This window comes from Passer montanus, unplaced genomic scaffold (assembly GCF_014805655.1).
Source record: "Passer montanus isolate IOZ18808 unplaced genomic scaffold, ASM1480565v1 scaffold23, whole genome shotgun sequence".
NCBI lineage: Eukaryota > Metazoa > Chordata > Aves > Passeriformes > Passeridae > Passer > Passer montanus.
Genome location: NW_024366926.1, coordinates 12009325 through 12022941, shown reverse-complemented (window position 1 = coordinate 12022941; position 13617 = coordinate 12009325). Strand labels below are relative to the sequence as shown.

General features: G+C 42.7%; 1 protein-coding gene across 1 annotated transcript in view; it reads left to right on the top strand.

The window, feature by feature from the left end:
- ANK2 (ankyrin 2) overlaps nt 1-13617 on the top strand; it is a 282700-nt gene that overhangs the window by 11095 nt on the left and 257988 nt on the right. The window lies entirely within an intron of this gene.

The window sequence follows — 13617 nt, the reverse complement described above, 5'->3', positions numbered from 1 at the left end:
TCTTGGTTTTTAGTTCAGATGGGTTTTAAATGGGGTTTCTAAGGCTTGTACCTGCAACCTGAGGAATTAATCCGTAAGTGGCTGGTGGCTCATTGTTTCAGAATATACACTATCTTTGTTAAACAATTCCCAAGAGAAATTATTTTGTACCTGACACGGCTGCTCACCTGTGGAATGTCCAGTGTTGTAAAAAAGGCTATTTCAAGTCTTATTCCAAAGAGAACACTGCTTTTTGTTGAAAGATAGTTGAAGGTTTCCATGATGTCCTTTTGCTGGTGGCAATATGTGTTTTTCAAGATCTACTAGGCAGCATATCTATCATAGACTTGGTAAAAAAATTGTAGTGACCCCTCCTGACTTACTTTTCCAGTGAGATTGCTAGAATAGCACATTATGACACACTTATCTGGAAGGAAAAAATATGAAAATACCGGCTTAAGGTACATTCAAAAGAAATGTTTTCATATTGTAGGAAGCTGAAAGGATTAGAGCAGGAGAAGTAGGTATTGAGAAATCAAAGACAGTAAAAATTCCTTGCTAGAAATGGGTGGTTTCTAGAATGTTTCTTAAAGCCTTGATATCTGTAATTGGCATATTGACTGTACTTGTCATAAAATAACCCTGACCTAAATGCAGTTACCAATATAGATGTGTTTTCTTTGATATAGGAGTGAAAAATAAAACCTTCCCCTTTAGAGATGACACAAATATGTATTTTTGGTCCCTGTTTGTAGGCAGATGGAATTATGTATGGCAGAACACTTACCATGGTAACATAGATTATGACAGCTGAGCCATTGACTTTTTTATACTTAAGATCCAGTGGAAGCCACGGAATAACTATAAAAGGTAACACTTCTCTTGCGTTTTTAATTATGTTAATGATGATATGTTTCACTCAGAGCCCATTTAATGTATAATTTATATAATTTATGCACTATGAGTAGCAAATTCAGATGAACATAAACAAGCATATAGAAATCAGTAGACATTTGGAGAAATTCTTCTCTTGTAACACGAACACACTGGACAAGGATTTGCACTTGGCATTTTCTGTTGGTTTTCTATCCCTCCTGTGGATGGATTGGTTCAGTTGTCAGACTGAAAAGTTACTCTGCTGTGGAGCTGGAAAACTCATGTGAAAATTTCACACATTTTCCACGTGGCCACCGCAGTTGGAAAAGGTATCAGGAAAGATGGGTATCTTCTGTTCCCTAAGTCTAAGTGAAAGCCGCAGGTAAAGTTACTCATGTCTTGATTTAGGCAGCTTTTTGTTTGTCTGTGTCACCCATGGGAGATACAACAGAAGTCAGTTTTTAAAGGGCAGATCAGCATCTGTGTCAGTTTAAAATAAAAAAGAAAATACCAAGAAGCCTGTCTCAGGTTTTTGAGATGAGTTGTCATCAATGATGATTCCCTGCCATGAGCACTCATGTCTCGCCCTCTTGAGGAAGGAACATCCAGTAATCCTGTTTTACCTGACAAGTGCTCTGCTCAGCTGGCATCGAGCTCCTGTTCCACAGAAAACAGCCTCAAAGCAGCTCTGAAACGTGGTGTGCAGCCACAGCTACACCATCTGTGACCCCAAATGTAAGCTCCACAGAGTTGCCTTGTTTGGGTTTACTTGATGTTCAGAGTGCAGCGATTCAAGACCATTTGGTGTTACCCTGAATATGAGGAAAAAACCCCCTACAACTATTAACACAAACAAACAAAAGGACCACCAGCCTGGGTGTTGCCATCAGAGCCCACTGTTTGGCTGTATTGCCAGACACAAACACTATTGCTGCTGTGTGCTAGTTGACACGACAAATATTTCACTTCCGACTCCAAATTTACATTGTTGGGATTGCTGATGAGGAATTTGGACACCAGTGGACGTGGGAAATGCTCGTGTTTACCCAGATGCATGAACTTGAGAAGAAAAATCCTGTAACTAGCCAAATATTTGAACAGCGTACGCATTTCAGATATTCTGTGTACAAATGTGTTTACGCTGTCCTCTGTGCTTTCCTCAGGTTTTTAAATGCCCCTGCCAAGGAAGGACTGTAGTTAAACCTCTGCACTGGGTCAAGAGCCCTGCTTTGTGTGGCTGGACAGCCTCTGAAGAGATAACCCAGCAGGAAAATACCCACTGTGATCAGCCACTGAGCTGCAGAATTGTTACACTGGGCCCTAAGTGCTTTTTAATTCAATTTAGTTTGTAATTCCTAAGCTTTTTCATATGCTGGGTATTGGAAGCCTTTATTTACTGTAGGTTTGCCAGAGCCAGCAAAGGTTGGACATGTGAATAGACTTGCATGGCAAGAACTCTCAGATAATGAGATCTTGAAATTAGCAACATAGTTTTCATTGTTGGTAATTTTTTTTTTTTTTTACTTTGTGAGAGGATGAATTTAAAAGTATTGGAGACCAGATCTGGATTTCCCATGTCTCTGCAAAAGCTTGTCAGGCAGCCTGCTGTTTGCTCACATGGAAGAAAGTTGCTAGAGCTGAGGTAAGGATATAGCTTTTTCTTTCAAACACCTGCACCCAGGCGTGACAGTTTGTATCCTCACCTCTGGAATCGCCCTGCTGGATTATCAACTGCTTGCAGGCACAGCTGTACTGGAAGTGTGGTTAACTTCAAGGTGCCACTGGTGAGATAGAATGGTAAGATCAAAAAAATGAGCTTTTCATCCTGGTTTCATATGTATTAATGCATCAATCACTGAGATGCTGGAGCAGCTTTAAGCTTGATATTTATAGCTTTTTAAAAGAAAAATAAATATACAGCTTCCAAAATGTCAGTAGCACCATTTCTGTACTGATTGCCCTGTTGGGGGTATTGCTGATTCTACAGCTTTTGTGTGTTTTCTAGACATAACTGTGCTATTGGCTGTGTTGCTTGATGATTGCAAAACCTCAGCATTCAAATACTCTTAAAAAGCAAAATCAGGCAGTGATTGAGAATTTGGGCAGCAAGTCCCAAGCATTATTATTTTGAATGACTGGTTTCCCCCACAGAGGGAGAAATAAACAGGATGCTTGGCTTAAAGGGCCTTAAACCCAAACCTGACTATGTCAGCTCTTCAGCCTTGTGTTTTGGGTGATTGTGGTTGCCTGTTTGTTCCATTTACTACATATGTTGGGCCAGGGCTGGTGGTTGTTATGTAAATGTGTCCAGAGGGTAAGTTCTATTTAACCAAAGATATTTCCAGTAATAGTGTTGTTTTCTTGGAAGTGCCTGCCTGGCTGTTTTTTATGGAATGGTCTACCAGATAAATCAAAATAGCTTTTGAAAAATGCACTTGAGCTGTAGGCCAGGCCTCCATACATGTGTCCCTTCTCCCAGCCAAAACGTCAGCAGGGAGCCTGATCAAAGCATTTTCCTCTGGGCACATTCAAAATTGTCAAAGATGAGACATAAAATTTCTGATAGTGAATTATTATCAACTAGCAAGGATTGTTGAGAGAATGCAACATATCTGTAACTGATGACCTTGGTCTAATGGGAATCTATGGGAATGAGAGCATCTAGACACAGCTTGTTATGGGAAGCAGTTTACTCAGAGCTTTCTCTTTGTCGGTCACCTAAGAATTCATTTCAGACAGACATTTCCCATACACATTTTCCACAGATGCATCTTTAATGTTTAAATTATTCAGTTATCTCCTACAGGAGCTCTGATGGCTCCAAAGCTGGATTTCTTCCTCTTATTTCCTTCTAATGCTTTAACAGTGTGGTTTGGAAGGTGTTTTTGTCAGGGCACAGCCTTGAGTCATGCCAGGCCAAGATGCTGCCAGATTCTGACAGTCTGGTTTGCCAAAGTGGCTGTTCTTTAAAACTGACACTAAAACAAACCTGGGGTTTGTGAGCATCACCACTGGAAACTCAGATTGAAAGGTTAGGGTTTTTTTAAAAAATGACACTTTTGATGTGACAGCCAGTTAACTTATTCACCACCATAAGGCAGCAATGTGGGACTTGAAGGGCTCAGAAAACTGTTTTGGTGATATTTGTCATGTATCTGCTTTCAAGTCCAAAACCTATGAGACTCTTCTTTAAAAAGTAACCAGTAAAATTTTCTCTAAAATAAATGTTTTCTGGTTGCCTTTTTTTTTTTTTTTTGCACAAACCGTTTGTTAAGAGATAAATTACAAGCATTGAGCAAGGCAATACTCCTCACAGAGGGGGCCCTCTGTAAAAACTGCTTTTACCTTAGAGCAATAGCAGAAGGGGATAATTTTTGTACAGGGAAATTGGGGAAGGCCCCTTTTTATGGGAATTGCAAGATTCATGGGAGAGAGAAGAGGTAAACAAAACTGACAGTGGGAAAGAAGCAAAGGAAAAACAATGGAAGGCATCAAAGCAACTGGAAAAGAAAGCAGAACAATTTTGGCTTTGTCTGACTGTCGACAAATTGCGGCCCAAAATATCTTGCTGATACATGAAAGTGTAAACATTTAAAGAAACACTCTTCTTTTATTGAATAAATATGTGAAAGGGTACTTTTTAAATGAGCGAATGCCTGAGAACCAGCATGGCTGACTTCAGTCACAAAACCCAATTCCTTTAATTATTTTTTTCAGTGGTTGAGTGAAAATGAAATTGGTGTTTTACGGGTGTTGCGAAGTATTTTCTTTAGATTTTGGGATGAGTTGCAGAATGAAATGAAGAGAGGAAAAGGAATTGAATGCAATTGGCTGGTCATCACCTCACTGCTGTGGCTATCTTAGAAGCAGCAGAGCATGGGCTTTTTGGCTCAGATTGCCAGGTTAGCACCTCTGCATTCCCAGGGAGGAATTTTGGTATCAAATGACACAGCAGATAAGAATTCCACAGTTGTGTCTTCTCAGGTATTTTTTAAGACTAGAACCACATAAGATCTGATTTTTCTCAGACTAAAATCTGTACTCTCAATACATGCTTGTAGTGTGAACCTTGCAAGCTTTGGGGGGGAAAAAAAGAAGCACAGGTATTGAATTTAGTGGGAAATCTTGTCCTAAGACTGTCCTACTCCACCTCTGTAGGCCAAATGGAGGTTGTTCAGGAGCAAATGAGAATGGTGAGGAAGTCATGGATTGCCAGCCCGTTTATTTCCTCAGTGTATATAGAGCACGTTTTCCATCTTTGCTGTTGCTTAATATAGATTCTCTGTCTGGGAACACAGAAGTTAAAAAGTCAGACGTGTGAAGTGCTTGCTGATTTTCCCAGGGACGTGCAGAGCTGGCTCTGGGTGACTGCTTGCCCTTCCTGCCAGACTCCTCCATGGATGGGCTTTGGACTCATCCCCGTTTTCAACCTGTCAATGCTCGCTCCCAGCGCTGTGCTTGGCACTTGGCCTTGAGGAGACACTTGAGCCACACACTGTGTGTGCTCCCTCTGCTTCGCTCCATGCTCTTGAACAATTAGAGCCCAACAGCAAGTGCAGTGGAGAGAGGAAATATTCCAGATTTATTGTGGAGCCTGAGTCTCTGTTTTCCCGAAACAGGAGCTTTCTTCTCGTGGTATTCAGCAAGTGGCCTTTCTCACAGGAACTGTGCCAGAAGATGGCATTGCTGCACGCAGAGCACTCATCTCCATTGCAACAAGTCACTGGGAGGAGTGGAAAAACTGCAGCCTCGAGTCTGATGAGGAATTTGGACACCAGTGGACGTGGGAAATGCTCGTGTTTACCCAGATGCATGAACTTGAGAAGAAAAATCCTGTAACTAGCCAAATATTTGAACAGCGTACGCATTTCAGATATTCTGTGTACAAATGTGTTTACGCTGTCCTCTGTGCTTTCCTCAGGTTTTTAAATGCCCCTGCCAAGGAAGGACTGTAGTTAAACCTCTGCACTGGGTCAAGAGCCCTGCTTTGTGTGGCTGGACAGCCTCTGAAGAGATAACCCAGCAGGAAAATACCCACTGTGATCAGCCACTGAGCTGCAGAATTGTTACACTGGGCCCTAAGTGCTTTTTAATTCAATTTAGTTTGTAATTCCTAAGCTTTTTCATATGCTGGGTATTGGAAGCCTTTATTTACTGTAGGTTTGCCAGAGCCAGCAAAGGTTGGACATGTGAATAGACTTGCATGGCAAGAACTCTCAGATAATGAGATCTTGAAATTAGCAACATAGTTTTCATTGTTGGTAATTTTTTTTTTTTTTTTTACTTTGTGAGAGGATGAATTTAAAAGTATTGGAGACCAGATCTGGATTTCCCATGTCTCTGCAAAAGCTTGTCAGGCAGCCTGCTGTTTGCTCACATGGAAGAAAGTTGCTAGAGCTGAGGTAAGGATATAGCTTTTTCTTTCAAACACCTGCACCCAGGCATGACAGTTTGTATCCTCACCTCTGGAATCGCCCTGCTGGATTATCAACTGCTTGCAGGCACAGCTGTACTGGAAGTGTGGTTAACTTCAAGGTGCCACTGGTGAGATAGAATGGTAAGATCAAAAAAATGAGCTTTTCATCCTGGTTTCATATGTATTAATGCATCAATCACTGAGATGCTGGAGCAGCTTTAAGCTTGATATTTATAGCTTTTTAAAAGAAAAATAAATATACAGCTTCCAAAATGTCAGTAGCACCATTTCTGTACTGATTGCCCTGTTGGGGGTATTGCTGATTCTACAGCTTTTGTGTGTTTTCTAGACATAACTGTGCTATTGGCTGTGTTGCTTGATGATTGCAAAACCTCAGCATTCAAATACTCTTAAAAAGCAAAATCAGGCAGTGATTGAGAATTTGGGCAGCAAGTCCCAAGCATTATTATTTTGAATGACTGGTTTCCCCCACAGAGGGAGAAATAAACAGGATGCTTGGCTTAAAGGGCCTTAAACCCAAACCTGACTGTGTCAGCTCTTCAGCCTTGTGTTTTGGGTGATTGTGGTTGCCTGTTTGTTCCATTTACTACATATGTTGGGCCAGGGCTGGTGGTTGTTATGTAAATGTGTCCAGAGGGTAAGTTCTATTTAGCCAAAGATATTTCCAGTAATAGTGTTGTTTTCTTGGAAGTGCCTGCCTGGCTGTTTTTTATGGAATGGTCTACCAGATAAATCAAAATAGCTTTTGAAAAATGCACTTGAGCTGTAGGCCAGGCCTCCATACATGTGTCCCTTCTCCCAGCCAAAACGTCAGCAGGGAGCCTGATCAAAGCATTTTCCTCTGGGCACATTCAAAATTGTCAAAGATGAGACATAAAATTTCTGATAGTGAATTATTATCAACTAGCAAGGATTGTTGAGAGAATGCAACATATCTGTAACTGATGACCTTGGTCTAATGGGAATCTATGGGAATGAGAGCATCTAGACACAGCTTGTTATGGGAAGCAGTTTACTCAGAGCTTTCTCTTTGTCGGTCACCTAAGAATTCATTTCAGACAGACATTTCCCATACACATTTTCCACAGATGCAACTTTAATGTTTAAATTATTCAGTTATCTCCTACAGGAGCTCTGATGGCTCCAAAGCTGGATTTCTTCCTCTTATTTCCTTCTAATGCTTTAACAGTGTGGTTTGGAAGGTGTTTTTGTCAGGGCACAGCCTTGAGTCATGCCAGGCCAAGATGCTGCCAGATTCTGACAGTCTGGTTTGCCAAAGTGGCTGTTCTTTAAAACTGACACTAAAACAAACCTGGGGTTTGTGAGCATCACCACTGGAAACTCAGATTGAAAGGTTAGGGTTTTTTTAAAAAATGACACTTTTGATGTGACAGCCAGTTAACTTATTCACCACCATAAGGCAGCAATGTGGGACTTGAAGGGCTCAGAAAACTGTTTTGGTGATATTTGTCATGTATCTGCTTTCAAGTCCAAAACCTATGAGACTCTTCTTTAAAAAGTAACCAGTAAAATTTTCTCTAAAATAAATGTTTTCTGGTTGCCTTTTTTTTTTTTTGCACAAACCATTTGTTAAGAGATAAATTACAAGCATTGAGCAAGGCAATACTCCTCACAGAGGGGGCCCTCTGTAAAAACTGCTTTTACCTTAGAGCAATAGCAGAAGGGGATAATTTTTGTACAGGGAAATTGGGGAAGGCCCCTTTTTATGGGAATTGCAAGATTCATGGGAGAGAGAAGAGGTAAACAAAACTGACAGTGGGAAAGAAGCAAAGGAAAAACAATGGAAGGCATCAAAGCAACTGGAAAAGAAAGCAGAACAATTTTGGCTTTGTCTGACTGTCGACAAATTGCGGCCCAAAATATCTTGCTGATACATGAAAGTGTAAACATTTAAAGAAACACTCTTCTTTTATTGAATAAATATGTGAAAGGGTACTTTTTAAATGAGCGAATACCTGAGAACCAGCATGGTTGACTTCAGTCACAAAACCCAATTCCTTTAATTATTTTTTTCAGTGGTTGAGTGAAAATGAAATTGGTGTTTTACGGGTGTTGCGAAGTATTTTCTTTAGATTTTGGGATGAGTTGCAGAATGAAATGAAGAGAGGAAAAGGAATTGAGTGCAATTGGCTGGTCATCACCTCACTGCTGTGGCTATCTTAGAAGCAGCAGAGCATGGGCTTTTTGGCTCAGATTGCCAGGTTAGCACCTCTGCATTCCCAGGGAGGAATTTTGGTATCAAATGACACAGCAGATAAGAATTCCACAGTTGTGTCTTCTCAGGTATTTTTTAAGACTAGAACCACATAAGATCTGATTTTTCTCAGACTAAAATCTGTACTCTCAATACATGCTTGTAGTGTGAACCTTGCAAGCTTTGGGGGGGAAAAAAAGAAGCACAGGTATTGAATTTAGTGGGAAATCTTGTCCTAAGACTGTCCTACTCCACCTCTGTAGGCCAAATGGAGGTTGTTCAGGAGCAAATGAGAATGGTGAGGAAGTCATGGATTGCCAGCCCGTTTATTTCCTCAGTGTAAATAGAGCACGTTTTCCATCTTTGCTGTTGCTTAATATAGATTCTCTGTCTGGGAACACAGAAGTTAAAAAGTCAGACGTGTGAAGTGCTTGCTGATTTTCCCAGGGACGTGCAGAGCTGGCTCTGGGTGACTGCTTGCCCTTCCTGCCAGACTCCTCCATGGATGGGCTTTGGACTCATCCCCGTTTTCAACCTGTCAATGCTCGCTCCCAGCGCTGTGCTTGGCACTTGGCCTTGAGGAGACACTTGAGCCACACACTGTGTGTGCTCCCTCTGCTTCGCTCCATGCTCTTGAACAATTAGAGCCCAACAGCAAGTGCAGTGGAGAGAGGAAATATTCCAGATTTATTGTGGAGCCTGAGTCTCTGTTTTCCCGAAACAGGAGCTTTCTTCTAGTGGTATTCAGCAAGTGGCCTTTCTCACAGGAACTGTGCCAGAAGATGGCATTGCTGCACGCAGAGCACTCATCTCCATTGCAACAAGTCACTGGGAGGAGTGGAAAAACTGCAGCCTCGAGTCCATTAGACTGAGTCAGGCTGTCAGGAAACGAGTTCGCCTTCATATTGCATGTCAAGGATGGTTCCATTAAAATATATAGTGTGCGAAGGCTGTTTTCGTTTCTAATAGTTGCTGTTTAACAAGAAGCTTTTGTTTAGAAGTCCAAATTCATCCGTAGGCTGAGGGAGTGTATCTCAATACCCAGAACTCTTTTTATTTTCAAGTGGAAGAAGGAGACACTACAAAAATCCTCCCTGTTCACACTGCCTCCTGCCATCATCTTACTCTTTGACTTCAGGCTCTCCTCATTTTCCTTCATGCACTGTCTCCCAGCTATCGTGGGGGATTTCCAGCTATGAAAAAAAGGTTTTTTTAATAAGTTTCCTCAGATTCAGTGGGAAAAGTATTTTCAATAAATTTGGCTTGAGAATGGCCTATGTGCAAGAGTAAGCAGCTCTTGGTGCACTCCAAAGGCTTCTGCAGTGAGTTTAATCCCAGAAGATAGCAAGCATCCCTTGGGGGTAGGTGAAAGCCTGAGGAAAAGTTGTACTCAATTAAGAAAAATGTGATTTTTCCAAGTTTGTGCTTTATAGCAAATTTTGTTATCCCAGTGAGTGTACACTGTAGCTTTGATTCCCACAGGCTGTAGGATGAATTGATGTGATAAGACTACAGTTTCTCTTGCGGGAAAAATCAGAATCAGTTTTTCAGGATACTGCAGAGTAGATCCGGTCTGTAGATCTGTGCTTGTGGTCATCTCTGGGAATGCTAAGGGAAGCTGTCTGTTGTGGTTCCAGCTCCCCAGGGAATTGTTAGGTTTGTTGGAAAGCTGCTTGTTCCTGTTGAGAGCTTTGGAAAAAGCCTTAGGTTGGCTCATGCTGGTGGCTGAACTGCAGGAGACACCTCCTTCACTTGTGGCCCTAACGCTGAACAGAGATGCACAGAAATTTAATTAGGAAGACATAATGCTGGAAATGAACCAATACCAGCCAGCTTCCTTTTGCTGGCTCTCTAAATGAAGTTAGATTCCTTTACCAGTAAGGCTTTGAGGGGAAGGAAAGGGGAAACAAACAGTAGAAAAACAAATGGATAGAGTGTAGAACAATTGTTTGAAGTCACCCTTTGAAGCAAAAAATTATTCCCCAGCATCCTTCACTTGTTAATTTGGCCATGTGAGGTTTCCTGACGGGTGTCCATCCAAAACTCCTAGGTTTAGGAAGCAGAAGTCAAAGACCTAAGCACTCTCTTTTTTCTTTCCTTTTCCCATTGCTTGGTCAAAGTGATTCTGAGGTATTTGGTTTGGGGTTTGTGGTGATAGCTAAGGTGGAGACCAAATCTGTGGGTAGATGTTGCCTAGCCCTCTTTGCAGGTGGAGCCTCCCCTGGGAGGAATATGGATCTGCTTCTACAAAATTTCTGGTCCATCCCTTCAGGAGCAGTCCCTATTGGGAAGGATCTCCAGGCTCACTGCTGCTGTTATCTTCATGAAGTAACTATCATGGAGAATAAAACTTGAAACCCCCCAGATGAACCTTGTTGCCTTTGAAACACAGCGGGCTCTGGTCTCCAGTAGCCCAAAGCTTCTCTGTAGCCCCGGGCTAATTGCACTCGGCAGCTGCTGCTCTGTGGCTTGTTCTGCCTGGAAGGTGAAAATTGTTCTTTAGTGGTTTAGGAGACAGTCCATGAAGGGCTTTTCTCACAGCTGGTTTTTCTGAACTTAGTTCTGAACGGATGGATGCTGGAGAGAATATTTTTCTCTAGTAGCCTGTTGCTGTGCAGAGAATTTATTTAATGGTGACACCCTTGAAACATTCCTAGCAGGAGAAAGCTCCTTGTTCTGGATGGCAGGTGGTTTTGGCTACTCCTTTTTGTTAACTAGGTAAGAAATATAATTTAAATCCATATTGGACAAAGCATTTCTGAAGCTCAGTGGACATGGATGCATCTTTGGGCAGTAACCTGTCACTTTAGCTTTTTATTTGTATATTTTTAATTTGAGCTGAATCACAAGCGAACAGCCTCTGGCCTGAGCTCAGTTCCATTCTGCCGGTGGCAAGGCAACTGGACTGCTCAAATGTCAGAAAATGAAACATGGAAGAACAGCTTTAATTAGTGAAATGACCTGCTCCCCCTAAGAGCTGCTTTGACACCCAATTCACTAAGCAGCCTTGAAATATTGCTGGTTTCCTCCTCCTTCCCAAAGCTCCAATGCATGTGTGTATTATGTGTATTTCGTTATTAAAAACCCCTCCTCCATGGCTGTGCTGGGCCTGCTCCAGAGTTTCTTTTGCACTTGGGATTTGCTCCTGTGTAATTCCAGAAAGGGTTAGATTTGAAGTGGGTGCAGTATTATGCTGAACTCTTACTGCAGTTGGAGCTAAAAGCATTATTGATTGCATTTGCTATGAATGAAACAACTTAGATGTATCTGGAAAATGAGAGAAGCAGGAATGGGGAAAAACAAATGAATGTTTCATGCCACATATTTCAATGCAGCAATTTCCTAGCTTTCATCACTCCTGAGTCCTTCGTGTTGCACTTGGTGTGTGTTTTGTGCTGCAGGGTTCAGAGTGCCCAGCCCCATCAGGATGCGCACACAGCCACTGCTTGCTTTGGTCTCAGAATAATGATGTAGGTCACATTAGTCATTTAATGTCAGATGTGGAAGCATAATGCAATTAATTTGAAGGGGGAGGGAATGTACAGAAAGAGATCTGTTAAGATAGCTATGCTGGATTTTATTTTTTAAAACTTCATTTACCATTTTAATGGGAGTATTGAGAACTGTTGAATCTTTCTCAGTGTTGGTTCCAGACCGCACTGACAAGAGCTAATGTGTACAGCTTCACAGAATAGCTTCTTTCTATTTCTGCATTTCTCCATATTTCCTGTTGCCTTTAACACCGATCTCCCCATTTTTTGCAGCACATCAAAGATTATCTTCTGTTTCTTCTTGATGTGTGGGTTAATATTTTCTAACTAAAATTATCAAACCTTATGTGGCTGAAACAATTCAGGCTTCAATATCCACGTGTTTGCACTACAAGGTTTTCGTGTGCTTAATTGTTCAGCTTTTTTGGCAAAGTGCACAGCTATGGAAAATACCTGGTGCCCTTCACTGTAAGTTCCCCTTACTGAGGAAGCCCTAATATTGTAAAAGCATCAAACTTTGTCCATTCTATGCCAAAGTGGTGATAGACTAGGAGGAGAATGAGGTGTTACCTGTGATCTTTGAACCAGATGGTACTTTCTGCGTCCCAGTGTCGTCCTGTGCTTTGCTCAGCCCGTGCAGCTGAGCGTGTGAGACCACATGAGTCAGCATGTGGAGCTGTTGCAGCAGGGGTCTGTGTCTCACTGGTGGTTCTGACATGCTGCTTGCTCTCTGCCAGCCCAGCGCCTTTCCTTCTGTCCCTAGTTCTCTCAGGGTCTCCTTTTCCACGGTTTTGCCTTTGGATGCTCCTTGGAGTACTGGCTTAGACCTAATTTCTCACTCCAGCTTTGCACCTCAAACAGGTTGTTCAGCTGGAGAAGAGAATGCTCTGGGGAGACCTTTCAGTACCTAAAGGAGCTCCAAAGGATGTTCCTTGGAGTACTGGCTTAGACCTCATTTCTCACTCCAGCTTTGCGCCTCAAACAGGTTGTTCAGCCTGGAGAAGAGAACGCTCTGGGGATACCTTTCAGTACCTAAAGGAGCTCCAAGACAGCTGGAGGGAGACTTGTCACAAGTGCATGGAGTGAGCAGAGAGAGGACAGAGTTGTGTTGGATATTAGGAGGAAATTCCTGGCTGTGAGGGTGGTGAGGCCCTGGCTGGGGTCAGAGGCAGGACCAGGTTGCCCAGAGAAGCTGTGGCTGCCCCATCCCTGGCAGTGTCCAAGGCCAGGTTGGTCAGGGCTTGTGGGAGCCTGGTCTAGCCTTGCTCATGGCGGGGGTGTTGGAAGGAGATGATCTATAAGATCCCTGCCAACCCGAGCCATTTGGTAATTCCATGATTATTCCAGCATAGCTGTACTCCCAGAAGTACATGATAATGCAGCAGCAAAGCAAGATTAGCACTATTTGCTGTCTGCAAACAGCTGCTTTGCTTAGTTTCCCCTTTCCCCTGCAAACGGCACAGCTCCTGCGCTCGGCTTGTCCATAACCTGCCAGCCCCAGCCCCGGATGTCCCTGTGCCATTCCTGGGGGAAGAGCGGGGCGGGGGAGCCAGCGCAGCTCTCGGAGGCTGCGGCTCCCCGTTCGGCCGCGGCGCGAGCCGAGCCCGGGCTGCCCCGCC